The following is a 26,775-nucleotide window of genomic DNA, read 5'->3' on the forward strand; positions in this document are numbered from 1 at the left end:
ACGTCCTCCGTGATTCCGCAGTGCTTTATAATTATTGGGTATCCAAGCTGGATATCTGGAATGAACTGGCTCTCTATGCCTTGGAGGTCCTGGTCTGCCCTGCTGCTAGCGTTTTATCAGAGCAGGTTTTTAGTGCCGCTGGTGGAATTATAACTGATAAGCGCATCCGACTGTCAACTGAAAATGCTGACAGGCTGACTCTTATAAACATGAACAAGGGCTGGATTGGGCCAGACTTCTCAACACCACCGAATGATAGTGTGGCGCCCCGAGGACTCGGTTGCCACAGGGGTATTGCACCTCAACCAGAGGTGTGATATTCCACTCCCAGGTAAGGATGGAGTGTGGACCAGGGCTCAGTTATCTGCATACACACACTCACGCCATTTCCGGGGGACAGCTCGACGGTGCTCCCATTTATGCAGGCACAACTGACCATGTCCCTGGCTGGAGTGGGGAGGAGGGAGAGAACCCAGTGATGTAGGAGCAGACGGGGACGGTTTCTGGAGCATAGTAGGAGCTCATTGGGTGCAGGTCACCAGAGCTCAGACACAGAGAAACAGATAAAAGGTGGGAGCCATCTTAGGAGGGAGTCCAGTCCAGTCAGTGGGTTCAGAAGGGAGAGAGAGCTGACAGGGAGCCGAGGCTCAGCCTGTTCTCTTCTCTCTGGCAGGCCTAGAGAGAAGGCCGGGGCCAGAGAGAAGAGAAGAAGGAGAAGGAAGGAAGGAGAAGAGACAGAGGAGTAGAAAGGCTCCAGAAACAAGAAGGCAGAAGGGACCCTAAGAGAGCAGAACGGAGAGCAACCGTTACAAACCCGCGTTATATCGGGTGAAGGGTCAGGCAGTGGAAGGGTACCGGATTCCCAAGTTGGTGGAGGTAAATCATCCCTCAGCCAAGAACCGGAGGTCGTGATCATTTATTGGTGCGACCCCCCCGCCAAACCTGCTAGGAAGGCGCCATGTAGGATAGCGGGAAGCGGAGGCCAACGCTTACCCCACACGGTCCGCGGTCGCTGGACAGAAGTTTGGTCACTGGTGGGGCACAAGAGGCCAGAGAAAGGACAGAAGGGGGTCCTGTGCCATACTCCGGAATTGCCTGGGGGTTGACCGAGCTCCTCGCCTGGTGGACGCAGCACGGCTTGGGCAGTCATTGCTGACAGAAGTGACATGGATAACAACTGTGAGTAAAAACCCTGGACTGCACCATTGGACTCAGTGTGATCTTTGCTGCGCCTGCACCATCAACCCCAGCATCCACCTACACTGCCCTGAGGCTACACTCTTCCCGTGGGGAGTTATCCTACCCCTGTGCTGCACACCAACACCAGCCTCAGCGGTCTGCCTCGCAGCGGCGGTTATCTCTGACTGCAATCCACGGGTGGCGTAGTCGGACATTCAAAACACTGATAAATAGACTGCCACAATTTGGTCTGACCACCCTGAGCCACGGGATCGGGTTGCCACTACTAGCCCCATCAGCACCGTACACCAGAAGGCCTGGTTCGGGGTACCCCAAGGCCCAGGGGGCGAGTCAATAGCAGCGTAACATAAACTCAAATCCAGTGTCTTTTTTTGGGAGGTGTATTCCTATGCACCTTTTCACACACACACACACACACACACACACACACACATAGGTATACGATTCCTGATTTTGGCTATTTGCTCTTGTCCTCCTCCTTCTCCTCATGCTCATCCTCCACCACCATATCACCAGGGTGACCGTGGTCCGTGATGCAACACCCACATAATTTTTTAAAGGGTGTTTATGAGGCCAGAAATAAATTTTGTTATACAGTATGTTCATGTATACCCCCAGAGGTAAATGTTTGTCAGCCCATACACTTAGTGCACAGGCATTACAAGTATAGGAGACCCATTCCTTTCTAATGGGAACATTTTTTTATGAGGCCCTCCTCCACGTCTTTTCCAAGGTGCATTGGAGTGCCTCCCACTTTTTGGCAGCCCTTGAATTCACTGCATAGGCTAACACTATGGAAGACCCACTTCCTAATAATGGGAACATTTTTTCATGAAGCCCTCTACGTCTCTTCCAAGGGGCATTGGAGTGCCGCCACATTTTTGGCAGCCCTTGCATTCACTGCATAGGCCAACACTATGGGAGACCCACTTCCTAATAATGGGAACATTGTTTTCAGGAGGCTCTCTGACCTCCACGTCTCTTCCAAGGGGCATTGGAGTGCCTCAAAATTTTTGGCAACCCTTGCAATTACTGCATAGGCAAACACAATGGGAGACCCACTTCCTAATATTGGGAACATTTTTTTTCAGGAGGCCCTTCTCTACCTGTCTTCCATAGGGCATTGGAGTAGGTCCAAATTTTTGGCAGCCCTTGAATTCACTGCATAGGCAAACAATATGGGAGATCCACTTCCTAATAATGGGAACATTATTTTCAGGAGGCCCTCCTCTAAGTCTCTTTGAAGGGGTTTTGGGGTGCATCCAAATTTTCAAAGGGGTGTTGGGGTGCGTCCAAATTTTGGGCAGCCCTGACACTCACTGCATATGCATTAACACTATAGGAGACCCACTCTTTAGTAATGGGAATAACAAAGCATAGCCGGCTGATGGCTCTCTAAGAATAGTGAGGGCCGACTGCTGGCCCTTTAAGAATAGTAAAGGCTGCCTGATGGCCCTATAAAAATAGGCTTTATGACTTTCGGAGTCCCTCCTTCATAAATGAATGATCATGTCTCACACACCACATGGACAGATAAGGTTCTAAAATGTTAAAATGACATTTCCCGGTGAATGCATTTGTTTTGGTTGAAAGCAATGCAAAAGTGCAAAAACGCATCAAAAACGCTACATGTGAACATAGCCCAAGGTGTGGAGGGGTATTTTTGTTTTTGGTTATTTATTTTGCCTTATATACAAGTGATTGCCCTGGAAGGATGCTCCTTAACATATTTCCCAGGAAAATCCATTTTGGTTTTGTTTTTGTATGTTTTATTGAGTCCATAAAAGTGGCGTAATACTCTGACAACATTGTTGACAGCAGTGACCTGGGAGTCATAAATGCTTCCAGGGGTCTTCCCCATGCTGTTCCCATGCCATTTGAGCACTGTTCCCATTGATTTGGGCAATTTTTAGGCCCTCTGCAGACCGCTGGGGGGGGGGAGCCGCTTGAAAAATGTTCGAGTTTCCCATAGACTTACATTGGGCTCTTTGCTCGGGTCGAGCACCCGAGCATTCCAATTTGCTCGACCCGAGCATCGGGCACCCGAGCATTGTAGTGTTCGTCCATCACTAATGTTACATCAAGAGCTCACATCACCACTGCAGCCAATCTCTGAGCTCAGTAGTTCGTGCCGTCTACATGGACAGAGCTGTGACTGATTGCAGCGGGTAGGTTAACTGTCAATGTGAAATCACCACTTTAGCCAAAACAAAGAGACCTGTCCACTGGCCAAGAGCCAGTGCTAGAGTGGAGGAGAGTGATTATTACCTGTGTTTGTTACAAGTTTTCTAAAAGTGGAAAACCCCTTTAAGCCCCTCATAAATTGTTCCTGAATGAAGTATACCTACATTTTTATTCTGATTGTCAAATATTGGTGTTTAGTATTATCAGGACTAGAGTACCCTTGACCTGAATAATAGAAACAAACTCTTTTATTTACAGTATGCAGGGTTTTGAGTAGTAAAATCTGGCAGCACTGGATACGTACTCACCTGTATGCAGCTATTCATTGGCCTTCTCACCTTCCTGCAGTTTTGACTTGTCTTGTAAATCCAATTAAAAGTCAATGTGCCCAGTTATTTTATACAAGCAAAGAGAAAGCTATTGGACAAATGTGCAGTCATTGTGGTTATTGAAATTGCAACAATCTTGATGCAGGGGCGGACATATTATTGGTGCAGCCGCACGGGAGCCCAAGAGGTAAGGGGGCCACTAGCACCTCCAAATCAGCAAGCATCTTCTCTTATAGACAGAACTATTGGACTTCAAATGGTCCTATATACTGTACTGGGGCCCTATTCTATCTGTGTCCGCCACTGTTTTGATGTCCAGTAGAGACCAGACTTCCGTGTCCACTGACATTCATCATGTATGGCTGTCTTATTCAGTCCTATTTTATTTTTTTTTTATTATTATTATTATTAGAAGCTCTAAAACTAGAGAAAATGTGTTTTAAAAAGATTAACTATTTCAGAAAAAAACATATACAAAGTTTCTAATAATTCTAGTATATTGGCTACATACAGTCTTACTTGAGCCTCTGATTAGTACTGACTGACAGGTTAATAAACTGTATATATTAAACGCCCACAGAGTTGTTACTTTGAGGTAATGAGAACCTAAGAATTAATTTAGGGTTACAAATTTTCTAAAATGTGGGTTTTTATAAAAAATAAATAAAAGTTTGGTTCCTTGTATATTTGATTATATTTATGCTGGAAATAATTAATGTGGGAGTGATTTTCATTTATGCTATAAAGAGATATTTCACTTATATAAATGTGTAATTTATTTCTGCATTTGATTCTCTTTATAGAGGTCCTAGTACCTACAAGAATGAAAACAGATAACATTTTTGATTTTACCTATTATACCGTTAAATTAACTTTGGTATAGATGTGGTGTTTTGACATATATGGTTTTTGTGATGCTAGAAGATAATTCACATTAAAGAAGTTGTTTCATGATAGTCATCTATGATATATTTGCATGATATGCCATAAATGTATACTAGATGCTTGTCTTAAAACTGGGATCTCAAGAACTGGGGTCTCAGAGACATGAGAGATGGTCACAAATACTCTGTGCTCTCCATTCATTTCTATAGGAGTTCTGAAAATAATCGAGAGCAGTTGCTCAGTTATATTCTGTATTCATCGCAATGAATGGAGCGAAAGGCACATGTATGACCCCTTCTCTTGTCATTGCCACCTGGTCACCAGTCAAAACAACGCATATGGGCACCTCTGTTTTGACGACAGATGTTGGTCAGAGAGGTGGGCCCTTCATCTATTACAGTTACGTGCAAAATAATAGTAGTCTAACATCACTAATGTGTTTTACCGCATTTTTCGGACCATAAGACGCAGTTTTTTCCCCCCAAATTTGGAAGGAAAATGGGGGGTACGTCTTATGGTCCGAGCGTTACTTGACCGGTGGTGGTGGAGCAGGGATCGCAGAGTCCTCCGTCGGCGGCAGAGGTGAGATCCGGTTGGAGCCGGGGCCTGTACCTGTGCTGGAGTGGCTGGTGTTGGGCGGTGAAGCAGAGGAGCCGCGGCCTGTGCCGGGCTGTGAGCGGCGTCCAGCAGCGCGGCAGAGGAACGTGTGCGGCTTCCGGTGGCCGCGGCCATCTTCCTGAGGCCGTGATCTACAGGAAAATGGCAGCCTGAGCCGGCGCATGCGCAGCACATGCTCCTCTGTCGCACCGCCGGATGCTGCTCTCAGCCCGGCAGATGCCCCGGCACCTCTGCCTCACCACCAGACGCCGCTCACAGCCCGGCACAGGCCCCGGCTCCTCTGCCTCACTGCTGGACGCCGCTCACAGCCAGGTGATAGGCGCCAGCAGGTGACAGGCCCCAGGCAGGTCCCAGCAGGTGACAGGCCCCAGGCAGGCACCAGCAGGTGACAGGCCCCAGCAGGTGACAGGCCCCAGCCAGGCCCCAGCAGGAGACAGGCCCCAGCCAGGCCAGAGCCAGAAACCAGCCCCGCAGCATCTCACCTCTGCTGCTGCCTCCGCTGGGTTCCTGAGGCAGGGAACGGAGGGACCTGCGATCCTGCACCTCCGCCACTGCAACTCACAGCTGCTGAAGCACCAGTTTCAAGTATCCAGGGTCCGCAGCATTCCTCCACTTCCTCCGGGCCGGTTTCCTAAAGGACCCTGCCTCCTGTGACCCCCGCAATTCAGACTATAAGATGGACCCCATCTTATAAAAATATATTTTTTTCCTATTTTCCACCCCAAAATTTGGGGTGCGTCTTATGGTCCGGTGCATCTTATAGTCCGAAAAATATGGTAATTACTATTTTTGGCAGAAAAGAGGATCCAACATGGGAAAAAAACTCATGACTAGGTGTAAGCGCTTAATGGGCAACCAGCAGACTCAACAGCTAATTGGGTGTAATTTACTGATTTAATGAAAAGGGGTTGTTGTAATTAATAGCAGTGTGAAGTTCAATTAGTGATGTCATGCATTCTGTGAAGAATCAGGTGTCAATTATGGCCCTTATTTAAAGAAAAGGGCAGTAAATGTTTTACCTGCTGGTTTTAGCCCTTGCTCAGTAAGTAAAATGGGTCTTTCCAGACATTGTACCAAAGGCGAAAGAACTTTGATCAAGAAGTTGATTGGAGACGGTAAAGCATATAAAGAAATGCAGTAAATAATTGGCTGCTCAGCTACAAAGATTTCCAATGGTTTAAAATGGCAAACAAAACTTGAAACACATGGTAGGAAAAGGAATACTACCATCCGTATAGATCATAGAATTACAAGAATGGCAAAAAAAACATTTAAAGATCAGCCAAACTACAGTATTTGCTAGAAATCATCATGAAGTACCATTGCTGAAAAAAAGACATGTTGAAAATGTTTCCATTTGCCAAAGAACATTGACTGGTCATCTAAAGAGAAGTGTTGCAACATTCTATGGACAGATGAGAGCAAGACTGTTCTTATTTGGTCAAAAGGAAGATTATGATTGAGAATTTGTGGAGTGACATCAAAAATGCTGTTTTTGACAGAAATGCAAAAGAACTGTGGAATGTAGTGCAGTCAGCTGGGGCTGGAATATCTGACCACATGTGTCAGATGTTAGGTGACTCCATGCCACACAGATGTAAAGCCGTTATCAAAAATAATGGTTATACAACTAAATATTAGTTCAGTGATTAACAGAAAAGCTAAGTCAGGAAACAAATCAGTTTATACTGTAAATATTCGAGTTTGTAAATGAAAATGCAGACACTATTTTTTTGAGCAGCCTATTATTCCCATTTCTTCATTTTCAGTTTAAAATTGTTATTTTCTTCATGTTTTCATTTGGAGTTGAATGTGTAGTGATCCCGGTGCCTTTTTGTATATGGAAATAAATGCTATTATGAGGATTGAGCTTTTTCTCAGTTGTTTTTATACACACATCTATCATTTTTCACATAACTGTAGAAATTTATAGAATATTTTATGCATATGCCATAAAAATTTGTCATGGTACAACCCCCTGAAACACATCAGTAGGAGTTGGGAGCTTGGTGGTCCTGGTAAATGTAACTGCATGATGCAAATTCATATAGCATCTGTTGTGTTTGGATACTTGAATGTACTAATGGATGCAATTGGTAGTTGTAGCTATTGGAAAACTATAGTCCATTAGACAACATTCAGGGAAAGAATCCACTTTTCAACTACAGGAACCCCTTTTCCATATAATTCTGTCTGGATCATGGGTAGCCTGCTGAAATCAGGGCTTAGATGGAAAGAGGTTTTCACCTGACATATACCCTACATACAGTACAGACCAAAAGTTTGGACACACCCCATTTAAAGATTTTTCTGTATTTTCATGACTTTGAAAATTGTACATTCATACTGAAGGCATCAAAACTATGAATTAACACATGTGGAATTATATACTTAACAAAAAAGTGTGAAACAACTGAAATTATGTCTTATATTCTAGGTTCTTCAAAGTAGCCACCTTTTGCTTTGATGACTGCTTTGCACACTCTTGGCATTCTCTTGATGAGCTTCAAGAGGTAGTCACCGGAAATGGTTTTCACTTCACAGGTGTGCCCTGTCAGGTTTAATAAGTGGGATTTCTTGCCTCATAAATGGGGTTGGGACCATCAGTTGTGTTGTGCAGAAGTCAGGTGGATACACAGCTGATAGTCCTACTGAATAGACTGTTAGAATTTGTATTATGGCAAGAAAAAAGCAGCTAAGTAAAGAAAAACGAGTGGCCATCATTACTTTAAGAAATGAAGGTCAGTCAGTCCGAAAAATTGGGCAAACTTTGAATGTGTCCCCAAGTGCAGTTGCAAAAACCATCAAGCGCTACAAAGAAACTGGCTCACATGAGGACCACCCCAGGAAAGGAAGACCAAGAGTCACCTCTGCTTCTGAGGATAAGTTTATCTGAGTCACCAGCCTCAGAAATCGCAGGTTAACAGCAGCTCAGATTAGAGACCAGGTCAATGCCACACAGAGTTCTAGCAGCAGACACATCTCTTCAACAACCGTTAAGAGGAGACTGTGCAGCCGGCCTTCATGGTAAAATAGCTGCTAGGAAACCACTGCTAAGGACAGGCAACAAGCAGAAGAGACTTGTTTGGGCTAAAGAACACAAGGAATGGACATTAGACCAGTGGAAATCTGTGCTTTGGCCTGATGAGTCCAAATTTGAGATGTTTGGTTCCAACCACCGTGTCTTTGTGCGACGCAGAAAAGGTGAACGGATGGACTCTACGTGCCTGGTTCCCACTGTGATGGTGTGGGGGTGCTTTGCTGGTGACACTGTTGGGGATTTATTCAAAATAGAAAGCATACTGAACCAGCATGGCTACACAGCATCTTGCAGCGGCATGCTATTCCATCCGGCTTGCGTTTAGTTGGACCATCATTTATTTTTCAACAGGACAATGACCCCAAACACACCTCCAGGCTGTGTAAGGGCTATTTGACCAAGCAGGAAAGCGATGGGGTGCTACGCCAGATGCCCCGGCCTCCACAGTGACCTGAAACCAATCGAGATGGTTTGGGGTGAGCTGGACCGCAGAGTGAAGGCAAAAGGGCCAACAAGTGCTAAGCATCTCTGGGAGCTCCTTTAAGATTGTTGGAAGACCATTTCCAGTGACTACCTCTTGAAGCTCATCAAGAGAATGCCAAGAGTGTGCAAAGCAGTCATCAAAGCAAAAGGTGACTACTTTGAAGAACCTAGAATATGAGACATATTTTCAATTGTTTCCCACTTTTTTGTTAAGTATATAATTCCACATGTGTTAATTCATAGTTTTGATGCCTTCAGTGTGAATGTACAGTTTTCATAGTCATGAAAATACAGAAAAATGTTTAAATGAGAAGGTGTGTCCAAACTTTTGGTCTGTACTGTAAATCAGGCAAATTGCATTCAAAGCACCACTCCAACTGGTGGTTTCATCTTTTACCAATGCCGCTCCTGTCCTGTGACACCATCTTGTGCCCGTAAATTCTGACTGGCCAGAAGTCAAAAGTTATGTCACAAGAGCTCAAAGTGCATGAGAGCCAAAAAGAGGCTCTCAGAAAGATGTATTGAAAAGTGACCTGTGGCACGCTCCATGAAACTCTGGAGCTGCTGGCAGGTCACTTTTCACCGGAGACCAATGGAATCGACACTGGAAAATGATAAAGTCGGCAGCAAGTGAGTGTGAGACAGGGGGCAGGAGAATTATATTTATAGTACCACTCCAGCGGTGCAATAAAAAAAAATGCTGGAGTGGTGCTTTAATAATACATTTTTTTTTGTTATTTTGTGCAACAAAAATAAACAAGACCAGAAGAGATTCAAATATAAAATGAACAGGGAACAGGAGACTGTTGGATGCATTCTGCATCCCAGAACTCAGAAGTACACATTTATCATACATTTATCACACAATATTCCAGTAGAACTTAGATATATACATTTTTACATATCACATATTCAAGAAACAAATAAACAATAAAGACAATAGAAGTTCTTTTAAAACAGCCGAGGAATATCTCAGATAACTCTTATATTGAAACATCTGGACTCTTGACATGAATAGACATGAATAGAGAAAATGTAGATTAACTGCCCCATACTCTTCCCCTGTGTTCTACAAGTACCACCCTCACCAGTCACCATTCCAAACTCTGAAACTGGAACTGCAAAATTGTACTGGTGTTTTGTCCTGACAATACAGCAGGTGGCTTAGGGAAGCTTCCGAGTTGTACTTAGTACCTTCATTGAGGTTATCTACAACATCCCGGTACTCCAATACTGCCGGCAATGCCAAGAGCAAACCAGATGTCCAATCATGCAGCATCACCTTATGCCCTTCGCAATAAACGTGGATCTTTAGCCCACTGCCTATGTTGTAGTGAACCAGCTGCTCTTAGCTGTTGTCCACTAATACTCCTCCAACAAACGAGTCCACTCTGGCCTCCAATTCACCAACACTCCTCCAAACAGCAGAGCCCAGTTTAACAATTTCCATGGGTATACAATAGGTCCAGATAACACCACCTGGAGATTATCACCACTCTGCACTCTTGGCAGCTAAAATCACTCATTTATTAGCAAATGTCTGTCCATCCTAATGACGTTATCGTTCAGCTCTCTGGCATTACAACACAAAAGCTAATGTCAGCAGCTGACTCTTCCTAGGCCAACACTGATTTTGGCATTTCCTCCTGTTAGCTGACAGCTGAGAAACCCAACATTCATTCTGCCAGCTACTGTGACAGAGTATGGTGGTGTGTCCAAGTAACAAGCACTGCCAGACTTGCAGCCCAGGACCCATAAGTGCACAATCAAGTAGCACAGTATAACATATATATATATATATATATATATATATATATATATATATATATATACACATTGCATTTACATTGCATGCAAAATGCAGTAAAGGATAATTAGTGATTATAAAACAACTGAGCAGTCAGATAACTAAGCTGTTTCTTAGGCTTTCTTCACATAGACTTTTTTTGTGGCATTCATGATTTTTATTTGTTTTTTTTTTATTAAAATTAATGAGTGACTTTTTTTTTCTCCAGACATTTTTGAGAAGATACTCGTGAAACCACCTTTAAAAAAATATACATTTACCCTCATTCAGAATCTCACCTACAGATAATAATATATGTGGCATTTTTATATTCACATATTACACATACAATTTGGTATACAGGACAAAAAACTATATAGACAAAATTGAAAGTCATTACCTAACCTACAGACTAGCACTGGGCTATGAACAGGGTGTTTTTTTTCACTTAGGTCAGCAATGAATCTGGGAAGTCTCTATTTTTTTCCATAGGAAAAAAGCTATTACCGTATATGTCATATACTTTTCACCTGTTTTCACCAAAGAGCTGACTGTACAAGATATCATTCAGCGGAGCAGTAATCAAGGTCACAAACTTAGCACAAGAAGAAGCAGGTCTGTGATTGAGCTAAATAAATATCAATAAAACCCTTAGGCCATATGGTATTCATCCACGGGTATTGAGGGAGTTGAGCTCAGTTATTGACAGACTACTGTATCTTATCTTCTCAGACTCTCATGTAACAGGGTCGGTGACACAAGATTGGAGGATGGCTGACATGGTAACAATATTTAAGAAGGGTAAGAAGGAGAACCCGGGCAAATACCATCTGGTAAGTTTGATATCAGTGGTGTGCAAAATGTTTCAGGGCGTTATACAAGATGACCTGCAAAAATATTTAGTAGAGAATAATACGATAACTGACAATCGGCACGGATTCATGAAAGATAAGTCATGTCTAGCCAACATGTTGAGGTAAGAGCAAATCTGGATGTTGCTCATCTGGCTAATGTTGATTTTGGAACTAGGGAACACTACAGATGAAGCAAAACGTCTTGAAACGGACACAAATTTTGATTTTCACAAAGTTTGCTGTTTTAGTGTTTTAGATCTTTTAATCATGCTTCTTAGGTTACTGAAGCACAATTATAGGCACTTTTATACATTTATTGTCAAAACATCAGTTTATGCAAAGGAATCGATATTTACAGTATTGACTGGATTGGCAGGGTTCATTTCTCATTTTCCCTAAAATTCAGTGGCTCTGACGGCATTTACAACCGAACTCCAGCAAAACTGGATTGAGGCGTATGCGCTGACTGGGCTATTGACTGCATCTTGCTGACGCCTCACCTAGGTGTATATGGCCAAAATTGGTGCATGACAGTGCACACTGTAACTCACACTGCATCATTCTAGTCAATGGCCCCATCAACACATATGCCCGAATCCCGTTTTGCGGAGGTTCAGACGTAAGCCCTGAAGGACCCACTGAACAGAGGGGCAAACGCTATGTTGATAAATGTAAAGTAATGCACTTGGCCACAGTAATCATATTGCTGCGTGTACTGTATATTAAATGGAAATATACTAGGGATTACAGAAAAACAGAAGGACTTGGGTATTGTGGTTTCAAGTAAGCTGAGCAGCAGTACTGAATGTCAGGCAGCAGTAGGGTATATAAAAAAGAGAGAAAATCCTGTGACTACAGTGTAATACACTCCTCAACATTGAAATTGCAGCAAGAAGGAAAGGTTGTGGAATTATGGAAACCACAGGATCAATAGACATACTAGTGATACGCAAATGTAAAAAATGGAAACTACATATTCAAACCATCTAGATTTATTCAGTTGAGTATGTGTGCCATGTGTGTGCATGTATGTGTGCCTGAATGCACTTGGGAAAATCATCACGATCCACTACTGGCAGCTACTTTGTAATTGCCAACCAATGACGTGCCAGATGTGCTCGATGGGAGGCAAATCTGGAGACGCTGTAGGAATGGTAGCACAATTAGGTTACAGAGGCTGCTCATGGTACCATGAGTAACATGCGGCCTGGCTTTGTTAAGTTGAGACACGGCTCCTGAGACAGTTTGAAGAAATGGCTCTACCACTGATTTCCTGACCAAACCAATGTAACACTGAGTTGTTTATGTACCTGGAATGAGCTTGTTCAGTTTAGAAAGAAGACGCCTCAGAGGCGATCCCATTTACCTGTATAAACACTTGTGTGGTTAATACAAAGAACTGGCACATGATTATTTTCTTCAAGGTCTTTGTAGCGGTGCCTGAACGACACCGCCGGGCTGGACTCAAATACGGTACAGTAGACGAGAAGGCAGAAACAAAACACTGACTTTATTGAAAGACAGAGGATTATATGCCAGAAAATAAGACTAACGGTTCTTGTAATAATAATAATAGCAATAATAGATACAAGGTGAGATAGCTGGAGCATGTCACACAAGCTGGGCTTCAGCTATGGCAATGCAAAGTTCAATACAAACAGTATAACCAATTTCTACAAACAACTCTCTTCTCAATTCCTACCTGACTTCCAATAATCGAGCCGCACTGCTACAGTGCCCTAGCTAAAGAAACTTGTTCTACACCCTAATACAGTTGAACACCGGTGTCACACTCACAGTTCTGTAGTGCTTAGCAGAGCTTTTCCTTGATCCTGCTGATTCATCCTGCAGTAACCAGGCGCTATTTTCTCCCTTGAAGTAGATAATTCATTTACCATTCTCTCAGTGTTAGGACACACTTATTGTCCTGTTTCTCTGACAGAGGCACGAGCCTCTCTCTTCACTTCCTGAACAGAAACTTCTTGCTTACTGCTCAAACCACCACACAGCAAGCTGCAGCAGAAGAAAGGACTAGTCCAAGTGCACACAAATCAGAGGGGAGCATGGTCTCTCAAAGTCACAGTGTAATTCAGTTCTTGGCAGGGGCTGACCCCCTACATCTTTACAACAAACTAGGTGATATTCCTTACATGTGGAGAAAGGGTGATTTTTTTTGGGCATTGAAATAGGAAAGGGTTCTTTACAGTTAGAGCATTCAGACTGTGAATTGCCCCACTGCAAGTGGTAGTAATTGCAGACACTATATTAGCATTTATAAAAGGGCTGGACGCTTTTCTCATAACAAATTCCATTAAAGGTTGTAAATAATCTGCAGACAAATAATGTATAATTGATTGAGAACAGTTGAACTTGATGGACATTTGTCATTTATCAACCTATCTAACTATCTCTAACATCTGCTAAGATACAACGAAAGGAACAGCTTCTCTAGAGTCATTCGAACGTCTCTGTCACTGGCAAGTAAAATACCAAACAACATATGTATAACATTTAAAAGGGATAACTGATTGAATCTATACTTGCTGCAGTCCAGCTTGGAATAAAGGTGGTCCCATGAGTCCTGGAAGATATTTTCATTAACACGTATAACACAGCTAGTGGAAAAAGTAGATAAAACTGCACATCCCACTTCTTTATATAAAAGCATTCAAATTATATTCCATCTTGATTAAAAAAAACAGTATGTCGAATTTCTACGTATATTCCATAGCAAACATTTGACGCATTTCTAGTGTACAGCTGCCCTTATTTATAGCGAATAATAAAAAAGCAAAGCTAGAAACAATTTAAAACCCTTAGCAGCCTATCCACAGCAAGTAAATCCTGATGCTTACAATTAGAAGCAAATATGTAACTAACCACTCAAAAATCACTATAAGACCTCATTCACATTAGCAAATGTTAATACCTCGTTCACATGTTAAACAATCCCCCAACCAAAAATCATTAATAAGGCTTCATTCACACGTCAGCATCTGCATGCCAAAACAGGAGTGAAACCCAGAGAGAGAGCACCTCCTCTGTGTCCTGGAGACACTCCCAGCCCCAGTACACAAACACCATTAAAAGCCTGACCAAAACCACAAACATGTGATCAAAGCTTATCAGCTTACATATCCAAATTACTAACTAAAATAGTACATTCATAATCAAGGTTAATAGATGAATGACAAATTTTGTTAATTCATTAATATTCAACAGCTACTTGCAGGCTCGGACTGTCCCACAGGAGATCAGGAGAATCTTCCGGTAGGCCCCTTTGCAGGACTGCTAATAAGTAGTGATATTACATATCATTCAAAATTTGTAGAAAAAGGTATCTAATCATTCATTAAACAAGCTAACCAAATTAATATTATATAGAAGCAAATATAAATTTGTGTACTAGTGTCAGGTTATTTATTTTTGCATGTAGGTGAACAGTGGGCCCCGAGAGTCAATGTTACTGTTGGGCCTTTACCAAGCCAGTTCGACACTGGCTACTTGTCATCCAGACCCAGGGCCGGACTGGCCATCTGGCAGTTCTGGCAAATGCCAGATGGGCTGTCCGGCCGTGGGCCTCATTGCCTGCTATTAGCAATTATGACGGAGCACAGAGCCGAAGGCTCCGTCACTTACTCAGGCAGGCCGCGGGCATCCCTTCACACGCAGCGCTGGTCACTGGCCATCCCTTCAGCCGGGGGCTTGCTGGAGGCCGTCACATGCAGGTGACGTCGGCGGTCGATGATGTCACTGCATCGCACCGCCAGCGTCCACTGAGAGACGGGACAGAAGAGGTGATGGACGCTGAGGAGGATGAGGAGACAGGATTAGGTGAGTATAAAGGTTTTTATTTTTGGGTGCTGTGGGGAACCATAATACTATATAGGGGCTGTTTGTGGGGGATGATTCTGCTATATGGGGGCTGTTTGTGGGAGACCATCATACTACATGGGGGCTGTTTGTGTGGAACAATCATACTAGATGGGGGCTGTTTGTGAGGAACCTTCATACTATATGGGGGCTGTTTGTGGGGGATCATCTTGCTATATGGAGGCTGTTTGTGAGGGATTATCCTGCTATATGGGGGCTCGTAGTGGGGGATCATCCTTCTATATGGGAGCCGTTTGTGGGGGACCATAATACTATATGTGACTGTTTGTGTGGGATCATCCTGCTATATGGGGGCTGTTTGTGGGGGACCATCATGCTTTATGGGGGCTGTTTGTGGGAATCATCCTGCTATATGGGGAGCTGTTTGTGGGGGATCATCCTGCTATATGGGGGCTGTTTGTGGGGGACCATCATGCTACATGGGGGCTGTTTGTGGGGGATCATCCTGCTATATGGGGGCTGTTTGTGGGGGACCATAATACTATATAGGGACTGTTTGTGGGGGACCATAATACTATATGGGGGCTGTTTGTGGGGGACCATCATACTACATGGGGGCTGTTTGTGGGTGATCATCCTGCTATATGGGGCTCTATTTGTGAAGGACCATCATACTATATGGGGGCTGTTTGTGGGGGATCATCTTGCTATATGGAGGCTGTTTGTGAGGGATTATCCTGCTATATGGGGGCTCATTGTGGGGGATCATCTTGCTATATGGGAGCTGTTTGTGGGGGACCATAATACTATATGTGACTGTTTGTGGGGGATCATCCTGCTATATGGGGGCTGTTTGTGGGGGACCATCGTGCTTTATGGGGGCTGTTTTTGGGGAATCATCCAGCTATATGGGGGCTCGTAGTGGGGGATCATCCTGCTATATGGGAGCCGTTTGTGGGGGACCATAATACTATATGTGACTGTTTGTGTGGGATCATCCTGCTATATGGGGGCTGTTTGTGGGGGACCATCATGCTTTATGGGGGCTGTTTGTGGGAATCATCCTGCTATATGGGGAGCTGTTTGTGGGGGATCATCCTGCTATATAGGGGCTGTTTGTGGGGGACCATCATGCTACATGAGGGCTGTTTGTGGGGGATCATCCTGCTATATGGGGGCTGTTTGTGGGGGACCATAATACTATATGGGGGCTGTTTGTGGGGGACCATAATACTATATGGGGGCTGTTTGTGGGGGACCATAATACTATATGGGGGCTGTTTGTGGGGGACCATCATACTACATGGGGGCTGTTTGTGGGTGATCATCCTGCTATATGGGGCTCTATTTGTGAAGGACCATCATACTATATGGGGGCTGTTTGTGGGGGATCATCTTGCTATATGGAGGCTGTTTGTGAGGGATTATCCTGCTATATGGGGGCTCATTGTGGGGGATCACCTTGCTATATGGGAGCTGTTTGTGGGGGACCATAATACTATATGTGACTGTTTGTGGGGGATCATCCTGCTATATGGGGGCTGTTTGTGGGGGACCATCATGCTTTATGGGGGCTGTTTTTGGGGAATCATCCTGCTATATGAGGGCTGTTTGTGGGGGACCATAATACTATATGGGGGCTGTTTGTGGGGGACCATAATACTATATGGGGGCTGTTTGTGGGGGACCATCATACTACATGGGGGCTGTTTGTGGGTGATCATCCTGCTATATGGGGCTCTATTTGTGAGGGACCATCATACTACATGGGGACTGTTTGTGGGGGATCATCTTGCTATATGGAGGCTGTTTGTGGGGGATTATCCTGCTATAGGGGGCTGTTTGTGGGGGACCATCTTACTACATGGGGACTGTTTGTGGGTGATCATCCTGCTATATAGGGGCTCTTTGTGGGGAATCATCCTGCTATATGGGGGCTGTTTGTGGGCGACCATAATACTACATGGGAGCCTTTTGTGAGGAACAATGATACTATATGGGGGATGTTTGTGAGGGACCATCATACTATATGGGGGTTGTTTGTGGGGGATCATCATACTATATGGAAGCTGTTTGTGGAGGACCACCATTCTATATAGTGGACTGTTTGTGGGCGACCATAATACTACATGGGAGCCTTTTGTGAGGAACAATGATACTATATGGGGGATGTTTGTGAGGGACCATCATACTATATTGGGGCTATTTGTGGGGGACCATCATACTATATGAGGGGCTGTTTGGGGCAACCATCATACTATATAAGGGTCTGTGGGGGATCTTCATCTTATGTGGGGGCTGTGGTGGACATTATACTGTGTGGAGGTCTATGGGGCACATTATATTATGTGGTGGGCTGTGGTGACCTTCATACTGTATGAGGTGATTAAGAGGAACATCAAATTTAATGGGGTGGTTATGAGGCATCATGCTTTATGTGGGGGTCTGTTGTGCACCTCATACTGTATATTAGGGGCTGTGCTGGATACCATAATGTATGGGGGGCTGTGGTGACCATCTTAATATGTGGGTGCTGTGCTACATCATACATTGTATAGGGTTTGTGGGGTCATCATACCATGTGGGGCATAATACTCTATGAGGGGTATCATAGTGGGTGAGACCACTTAGGGGCTTTAGTAGAGGGAAAATAAATGTAAGTGCTGCAATACATATCCTCCGTTTCTTAGAAAATTGGGAGATATGCCATTCTTTGACGTGATAGGACTTTTTCTATGGGACCTGTTATTTCTATGTACTCCCCTTGGGAGGCCCAATGGGGGGTCGTTGTCATTATGGGAAAGCAAGGAGGCATTATTATTATTATAAGAAAGCACAGGGGCTGTTTGCATTATTATAACTAGGTGCATGGTCACTATTATAAGGGGTCACAGGGGAATTATTATAAGGCAGCACAAGTTGTGGTTTGTGTAGAGGTGGTAGAATGAGAGAAGGGTCTTGAAAAAGCAGTAAAGTAAAGATGCCTCTGTTATATTTTACAAGGACGAATTATGGTCGTTAGAAGAGGTCATGGCGGTCTGGGCTGAATTAAAAAGAAGAGGGAAAATAAATGACAACAACAAGCGAGAACAGCACTGATGAGAATCTGTACAGTACACACATATATGGTCTGTAGAGCACTGGTGTAGACCTAATATTACCATTATATGGTCACTGTATGGTCATGATATCAGTCCTAGTGCAGTGGTTTTAATTAAAGGGGTTGTCCAGGTTTAATGTTAAAGTCTGCAGTGACTCTGTATGACTGCAGATTTCTGAATCCACATAGTGTGTGCATCGCGTGCTGTGAGGATTCTCCGATGTCGGGAGCGGCCGGTCATGTGATCACAAGTATGGTTTGAATTCATGCGATCACATGCTGACTAGACGTGCATGGCCTCTCTCAATACAAGTGAATTTAGCAAAGCAGAGTACGTTTAGTTGGAATGTGGCCGGAGGTGTGGAAATCCCATACTTGTGGTCACATGACGGCCTCTCCCAACGCTGGCACAGGAGAATCCTGACAGTGCGTGCTGTGACGATTCAGAAGTCTGAAGTCACATAGACTTTAACACCAAGCCTGGACAACCCCTTTAACAATCAGTATGGTGGTATTATCAGTACTGTATATACGGGTAATATTTGGTTATGGTTTGTTGGTATTTGTCTGTTATATTGCAATATTGTTATTATTATTAAATTTTATATAGCAGTATTACTAGACATATTGAAAATCTTGATTTCCTTCAGGGAGGGTAATATAAGTAATAGATATCTCCATGGGGCTGGGACATCATGGGCCTGTGTGCTTTTATATGCCAGGGCTGAATTGCAGTTCCAGTCCGTCCCTGTCCAGACCTATATAATACAGAGCTCCCCAACAGTCACTGACTCAGGATCACAGTTACTTCCACAAAAAATTACTGCCAGACTGCAGGTATAATTACAGGCAGTAATAATTAGAGTAAACAGGGGCAAGTGCCGGGGCCCTGAGCAGGCGGGGGGCCCTCTTGCCGTCAGGTACCTCGCCGCGCTATGGGACCCGTGAGCGGAGGAGAGTGGTGACAGCGCCCGCTCCCCCCCCGCTTGCTCAGGGCTCCTGCACCAGGTGCAATACTTACCTCTCCCCGTGCCTCCGCAGCAGGTCCTGTCTCTTCCGCGGCTGCTCCACAGTGACGTCTCAGGTCAGAGGGTGCGGTGACGTCTTTACACTGCGCTGTCTCCTGAGCCGTCACAGTGCAGAGCTGGAAGACGCCGGCGCGCTTGAGGAGTCCGGAGCAGCGGCAGCAGGTGAGAAGTGAGGTGAGTATTTGATTTTTTTGTTATTGTATGGAGGCATGGGGCATTATATGGTGGGGTGGGGTGGGGAAGTGTGACATCCTGCATGGGGCATTATAAGCGAGGGTGGGTGACATCCTGCATGGGGCATTATAAGAGAGGGGGTGTGTGACCTCCTGCATGGGGCATTATAAGGGAGGGGGGGTATGACATCGTGCATGGGGCATTATAAGGGAGGGGGGGTGACATCCTGCATGGGGCATTATAAGGGAGGGGGGGTGGCATCCTGCATGGGGCATTATATGGGGGGTGAGATCCTGCATGGGGCATTATAAGGGGGGGTGAAATCCTGCATGGGGCATTATAAGGGGGAGGGTGAGATCCTGCATGGGGCATTATAAGGGGGGTGTGACATCCTGCATGGGGCATTATAAGGGAGGGGGGGTGACATCCTGCATGGGGCATTATAAGGGAGGGAGGTGTGACATCCTGCATGGGGCATTATAAGGGAGGGGGTGTGTGTGTGTGACATCCTGCATGGGGCATTATAAGCGAGGGGGGGTGACATTCTGCATGGGGCATTATAAGGGAGGGGTGTGTGACATCCTGCATGGGGCATTATAACGGAGGGGGCTTTGTGACATCCTGCATGGGGCATTATAAGGGAGGGGGGGTGTGACATCCTGCATGGGGCATTATAAGGGAGGGGGGGTGTGACATCCTGCATGGGGCATTATAAGGGAGGGGGGGGTGACATCCTGCATGGGGCATTATAAGGGAGGGGGGGTTGACATCCTGCATGGGGCATTATAAGGGAGGGGGAGTGTGACATCCTGCATGGGGCATTATAAGGGAGGGGGGGTGACATCCTGCATGGGGCATTATAAGGGAGGGGGGGTTGACATCCTGCATGGGGCATTATAAGGGAGGGGGAGTGTGACATCCTGCATGGGGCATTATAGGGGGGGTGACATCCTACATGGGGCATTATATGGGGGGAACAGCCTGCATGGGACATTATGTGGGGGGAACAGCCTGCGTGGGACATTATATAGGGGGGAACAGCCTGCATGAGGCATTATGGGGGGGGGAACAGCCTGAATGGAGCATTATGTGGGGGCACAGCCTGCATGGAGCGTTATATGGGGGCCAGTATTCTGTATGGAGCATTATATGGTGGCCAGTATCCTGTATGGAGCATTTTATGGGGGCCAGTATACTGTGTGGAGCGATTCACCGGTTTCTGAGCTATTGTAGAATTTACAATTGATATCGCTCATGTAATGTAAGAAGTGAAATCTTTGGCATTGTAGTATATATATATTTCTCTGAGGTATCTCTGCATCATGAATCGTGGTATGTGTTAAAGGGGCCCACTGAGACTCTTTCACCCAGGGCCCAGAAAAACCTGGAGCCGACCCTGCCTCCAGCTTTACTTAGACCCCTGATGTCTCAACCAGACACACTATCCTCCATCCCAAAATGTCATCAGAGGCATTTTCCTGCTTTGCTGTGTGTTTTCCTACATAAATATGTATTTTCCTGTTATTTCTAACAATGAACACAAAAAACACCACTTATGAACATATATACCCTGAGATGGGTAGCTGTATGCAGCAGTGTTCGTAACTTTATCCTTTTACTGACAGAAATGTGGGTGCTGTATTTGTTAAGGTGCTCAGAATTATTTTTTTTTGCCTTCCCACATTCACACTGTAACCAAAAAAATACAGAAATACAGCTGCACTCTGAAATGCTATAATATGCGGCATTGTGAACAGGTGCAAGCTAAGAGAGCCACAATGTCTGCATACTATAGCGTGTAGCAGAGTGCAGCTTGAATTTGTTAGTTACATATAGAGTGACTCTCTTAGATTGCACCTGTTCCCATTTGACTTTCTGTTTGGAAGTGACGTTCAGTCTTTTGATATTTGTAACAAATGTCTTTTGATCGAGCACTTCACCCATCAGCCTATGGAGGTTTTAAACAGAGCTTGATCCTGGCTGCCCATGTGATTGTAGGCTTTTAGCCCAGGAGAGGTATCATATTAGGTCAGGGTCCCAGCACTGAGGGTCGCCTTGTCGTTTTCTGTTGGGCAAACATGAATTGGTCAATTTATGTGCTAAATACCTTCATTTTTTACTTATTTTCTATAGCAGTAATGCAATTCCAAATTATATATAATCAATTTCTGCATACGACCGTATAGCATTTAACAGAGTGCAGCTTTAATTTATTAGCTATGTCTATTACATGGTCAGAGAAATCAACCTAGGGGAGCCCTAGGGGAAGATGATTGAGCAGCAGGTCATGGGAAAAATGGTGTGGCTTATATAAACAGGAGTGATTAAATATATTCAGGTCCTCGGTACTAATATTATAACCGATACCAGCTAAAAGTATTCTGACCCCCTTTATTAAAGGGAATCTGTCAGCAGGTTTTTGATATGTAATACGAGAGCAGCATGATGTAGGGGCTGAGACCCTGATTCCAACCATGTGTCACTTACTAGGCTGTGTGCTGCTGTTATGGCACCAATTCTGAATGCAAACTTAGTTTAAATGACCATAACAGGATCAAATTATATGTTCTGCCCACAGTTTTGTTAAGAGAAAAAAAGTTTAACCTTTTTATTGAAATGGTGACGTTATAAAGCAGGATCTTGAATGCAAAAAGACCAAATTTCAAATTATACTACTTTTGATGCTGTAACTCCTAAAGTAAAGACATTTTTATGATAAATCACACACGCCAAAAGTTCTTATTAGTTAAAGAAGCACTCCTTCTGACGCGCCCAGGGAATGGGGACGACTCGGTACCCGGGCCTTTGCCTGGTTTGGGGGTGTCGCGGTGGTCGGCTCCTGGGCCCATACCCTGGGGTCACTCTTGAAAAAGGGGATTGGAACTTGGACAGAAATAAAAATAAAGTAGTTTGTGACGCCACCTGTGGTACCTGGTAAAGATTACCAGCGCTGCTGCAGACCTCCGGGGGGTGATGGGATGGCAGCTGGGATGTTTCTGCTCCCCACAGGCGGAGCGGGCCCCCGGGGCAGTGTGGAGTTTGATGGTGGGTGCTGTTGCTGGGGCTTGTAGTGCAGGCGGGATGGCGTAGCAGGAGTAACTGACAGAGACAGGGGATTCGCTTCAAGATCTTTACTGGTGCAGATGTCAGGTACGGTCCAGGGTACTCAGTAGGATGGGTGCACTTCAGGACTTCTCCCCAGTGAGCGGGTATAAGGCCTCCTGGTCCGTGTCTGCCTCTCTGTATGCTCCTGGCCAGCCTGCAACTGGGCCTAGCTTATGTGTCGTGCTGTTCCTTCACCTGTCGCTTGGTAGTGGAACCTTCTGCTGGCAACCACTATCCCTGGTCGCCGGGGCCTTTGTGGTTCCTGGTCCTGTAATGGGTCTAGCTTCAGGTCTGCCAGGGACTTGTAGTCCTCCTTTAATGCCGGTGGTCCCTACTGGGTATAAAGGACCCTGTAGGCGTGGACCCGGTGTCCGGTTTGTATCTTCGGGGTAAGCCTAGGATGCTCCTCTGCCCCTTTCAACTCCTCTTTCCTCTCCTCCTTGCCATCGGCCACACTCGGGGCCCTCAGAACACAGCAGCAGACGTGCTGCGTCTTTGCTGCTCTCAGCGTCAGCACGCTCTCAACTCACAGACTAAACTGAGCTGCCTGGCTCCACCCTCCATATATATATGCCTAACGGGCTCCCTCTGGTGGTATGAGGTGGAAGGGTGGAGGTGTTTGTATGTAATGAGGGCCTCTTGTGGAGAGGTCCGTCCATGCACCCTGGGTCCTGTGGTACCTGTTAACAGCAGTGTGCCACATTCCCCCCTAGTACAATTCAGTACTCCTGGACTGAAGCATTTCGTAAAACAGGTTAACAACAATAACAAAAATAATTACATTTTCTTATATAAAACACTCTTCTTAGAGTCTCAGTGAGATCCATTACTGGTGTCCATCTCACTGGTGAAGGTGTAACAACAGGAACATGAGGGACCCGCCTGAAAACCCTCAACGTAGGCCCTGGGCGTGGCTGCAGGGCATAAGTGATCCAGGTGCTGGACCACGTCTTCGGCCACGCCAAACGGGTTTTTGTTCTGTGGTCAAATAAGGGGCACTTTGATAAGTGTAAACTATATACAAGGACAGTTTTTGGCTGCTCACAGTCCTCAGCCTACAAGTCTTTGTACCCTGACGGGTAACTAAATAAACACATATTAATTCAGTTTATACAATAAATAATGTAGGCAATACCCAACTGGGTAACTATTTACAATTTAGGCACTTTGTGCTTATTCCCTAAACCTGGCAGGGATTTGTCCTTGTGTGCTGCGTGTGGACCTTCGTAGCACTGGGGTGTTACTAGTGTCTGTGTGTGTTAATCTAGCAGGTGTACGTGCTGGTAGATTATAGAACTGCCTTAATCTCTCTATGGGACTGGCAAGTACACTGTCCACTGGGCCTTCAGGCTCTGTCTCAACGGGTGATCCTCCTCTTACTGGGTACTCTTCCTGTTCCTGAGCAGGTTCTTCTAGAGCGCTCACAGGTTCTTCTTGTGGCTGATAGAAGTGTATCACGGGTATAATCACTGCTCCATCAAATTGAGGCCAGTCCACAGGGAAATCTCCTAGAACTGTGTGAAGCACGTCTTCCTTGGGTTCTTCCGGTGCTATAGGAGGTACTTCTTCCGTTGTCTTCAGTAGACTTGGGCACACTTTCAGGTGGTCTCTTGAGACTGTTGCAGTTGTTTTACCTCCATCTTTGCTAATCAGGCAGGTTTTACTGTTGTCAAACTTGGAGTTCAGTACTGTGTAGGGCTCTCTTTCCCACTGGTCATCGAGCTTGTGATTTCTTCTCTTCCGCTTTAGCACTATCTCTCCAGGTGCCAAGGGTTCTGCTGGTGCATGTTTATTGCTCCTCCTGTCTTTCCCTTACTCTGTTTAGACTGTCTTCGACACAGGCCTGTACTCTCCTGTACTGCTCTTGCCGATTTGTATCCCAGTCTTCAGTGGACATATCGGCTTCTGGTTCTACCACTCCGAGTTCCAGGACCATGGGCAACTTTCCGGGTCTTGCTCTCATGAGGTACACTGGGGTACAATTAGTAGAACTCACAGGTATGTGATTGTACAGATCTACCAGGTCAGGTAGTTTGTCTGGCCACTGGTTCCTTTCTTCCAAGGGTAAGGTTTTCAGCAGGTCTATGACGATGTTGTTTATTTTCTCACACAAACCATTGGTCTGAGGGTGGTACGGCGTAGTCCGGATCTTTATGCACCCGTACAGGTGACAGAATTCTTTAAACAGCTCGGCTTCAAAGGCAGGGCCCTGATCCGTCAGCACTTTGTCCGGGTATCCATGGGGCCTGCAGAAGTATGCTTGGAATGTTCTTGCTGCAGTTTCTGCTGTCAGATCCTTGGCAGGGGCTACCACCAGGAACCCGGAATAGTGATCCACCATGGTCAGGGCATAGGAATAGCCTGACCTGCTGGGTGACAGCTTGACGTGATCCAGAGCGACAATCTCCAGGGGCTGGATTGTCTTGATGGACTGCAAGGGAGCTTTCTGGCTGCCGTAGTCTTTCCTTCTGAGGCTACAGGGCCCACAATTCCGGCACCACCTTTCTATGGAACTCTGCATTCCAACCCAGTAGAACCGGTCCTTCAGCTTGGTTTCCACCTTCTTCCAGCCAAAGTGACCTGCTTGATCATGGTAGGCTTCCAACACCATCTGGATATCCGTCCTGGGTACAACAATCTGCCACACCATTTCATGGGTCTTGGTCTTGGGGTTGACATATCTTCTGCACAGCTTCTCTCTGTAGATGAACAGCCGGCTTATTTCATTCCACAGTTGCTTGGCTTGTGGAGGAGCATCCTTCTCCAGATGAGAACCTTCCTGGGTGATCATTCTTTTGATAAGGCTGACAACCGGGTCACTGTCCTGGGTCTCCTTCCAACTGTGGTGGAGTAGAGGATTCAGCGTCCTTCCCTGACGTCTTCTGGTGACGTGTTGCTCATAGACCACTCCGCTTTGGTGGAAAGCTGGTAATTCAACTTCCTCTAGATCATCCACTTCATCCTCGTTGTCTGACTGGTGAGGCATCCTTGACAGGGCATCAGCATTGGTGTTCTTGTGACCTGCCCGGTATTTGATGGTGAACTGATAATTTGACAGTCTGGCCACCCAACGCTGTTCCATGGCTCCCAACCTGGCTGTCTCCAGGTGTGTCAAGGGATTGTTGTCAGTAAAGGCTGTGAATTTCGTTGAGGCTAGGTAATGCTTGAACCTTTCAGTGATAGCCCAGACCAAGGCCAGGAACTCCAGCTTGAAGGAACTATAATTCTCCGGGTTCCTCTCAGTAGGGAGAAGCTTCCTACTGGTATACGCAATTACCTTTTCTCTTCCATTTTGCTTCTGAGACAACACAGCTCCCAGTCCCTCGTTGCTGGCGTCGGTGTACAGCAGGAATTGCTGGCTGTAGTCAGGGTAAGCCAGGATTTCTTCACCAGTCAGGATTTCCTTCATTCCTGCAAAGGATTCAGCCTGTTCTTTGCCCCACTGGAATGGGGGACTCTTTCCTCTTTTGGACTGTCCTACTAGGAGGTCTTGTAGAGGTGCTACCTTTTTGGTATAGTCCTTTATGAACCTCCTGTAGTACCCGACCAGTCCCAGGAATTGCCGTACCTCTTTGATGCTTCTCGGTTCAGGCCACTTCTGGATGGCAGTGACCTTCTCCGGATCTGGTGCTACTCCCTCCGAGCTGACTACATGTCCCAGGTACTGAACCTTCTGCTTGAGCAAGTGGCATTTAGAAGGTTTTAGTTTCATCCCATACCGGGACAATGCTTCAAATACCGCCGCCAGGTGCTTCAAATGGTCTTCATACGTCCTCGAGTACACGATAACGTCATCCAGGTACAGCAGCACTGTCTCAAATTTCCGGTGTCCTAAGCAACACTCCATCAGCCTCTGGAACGTTCCGGGGGCTTTGCAGAGCCCAAACGGCATACTGTTGAATTCGCACAGTCCCATCGGGGTGGTGAAGGTCGTCTTCTCCCGGTCTTCCTCAGCAACAGAGACTTGCTAGTACCCGCTAGTGAGATCCAATGTAGAGAAGTAATTGGCAGATTTTAGTGCAGCCAGGGATTCCTCTATACGGGGCAAAGGGTATGCGTCTTTATGTGTTATGCGATTAATTTGTCTATAATCTACACACATCCTCATGCTACAGTCCTTTTTCCTGACCAGGACCAGGGGAGCTGCCCAAGAGC

This window comes from Phyllobates terribilis, unplaced genomic scaffold, assembly GCF_046119375.1.
Source record: "Phyllobates terribilis strain yellow unplaced genomic scaffold, ASM4611937v1 Scaffold_1__5_contigs__length_1240528914, whole genome shotgun sequence".
Taxonomy (NCBI): domain Eukaryota; kingdom Metazoa; phylum Chordata; class Amphibia; order Anura; family Dendrobatidae; genus Phyllobates; species Phyllobates terribilis.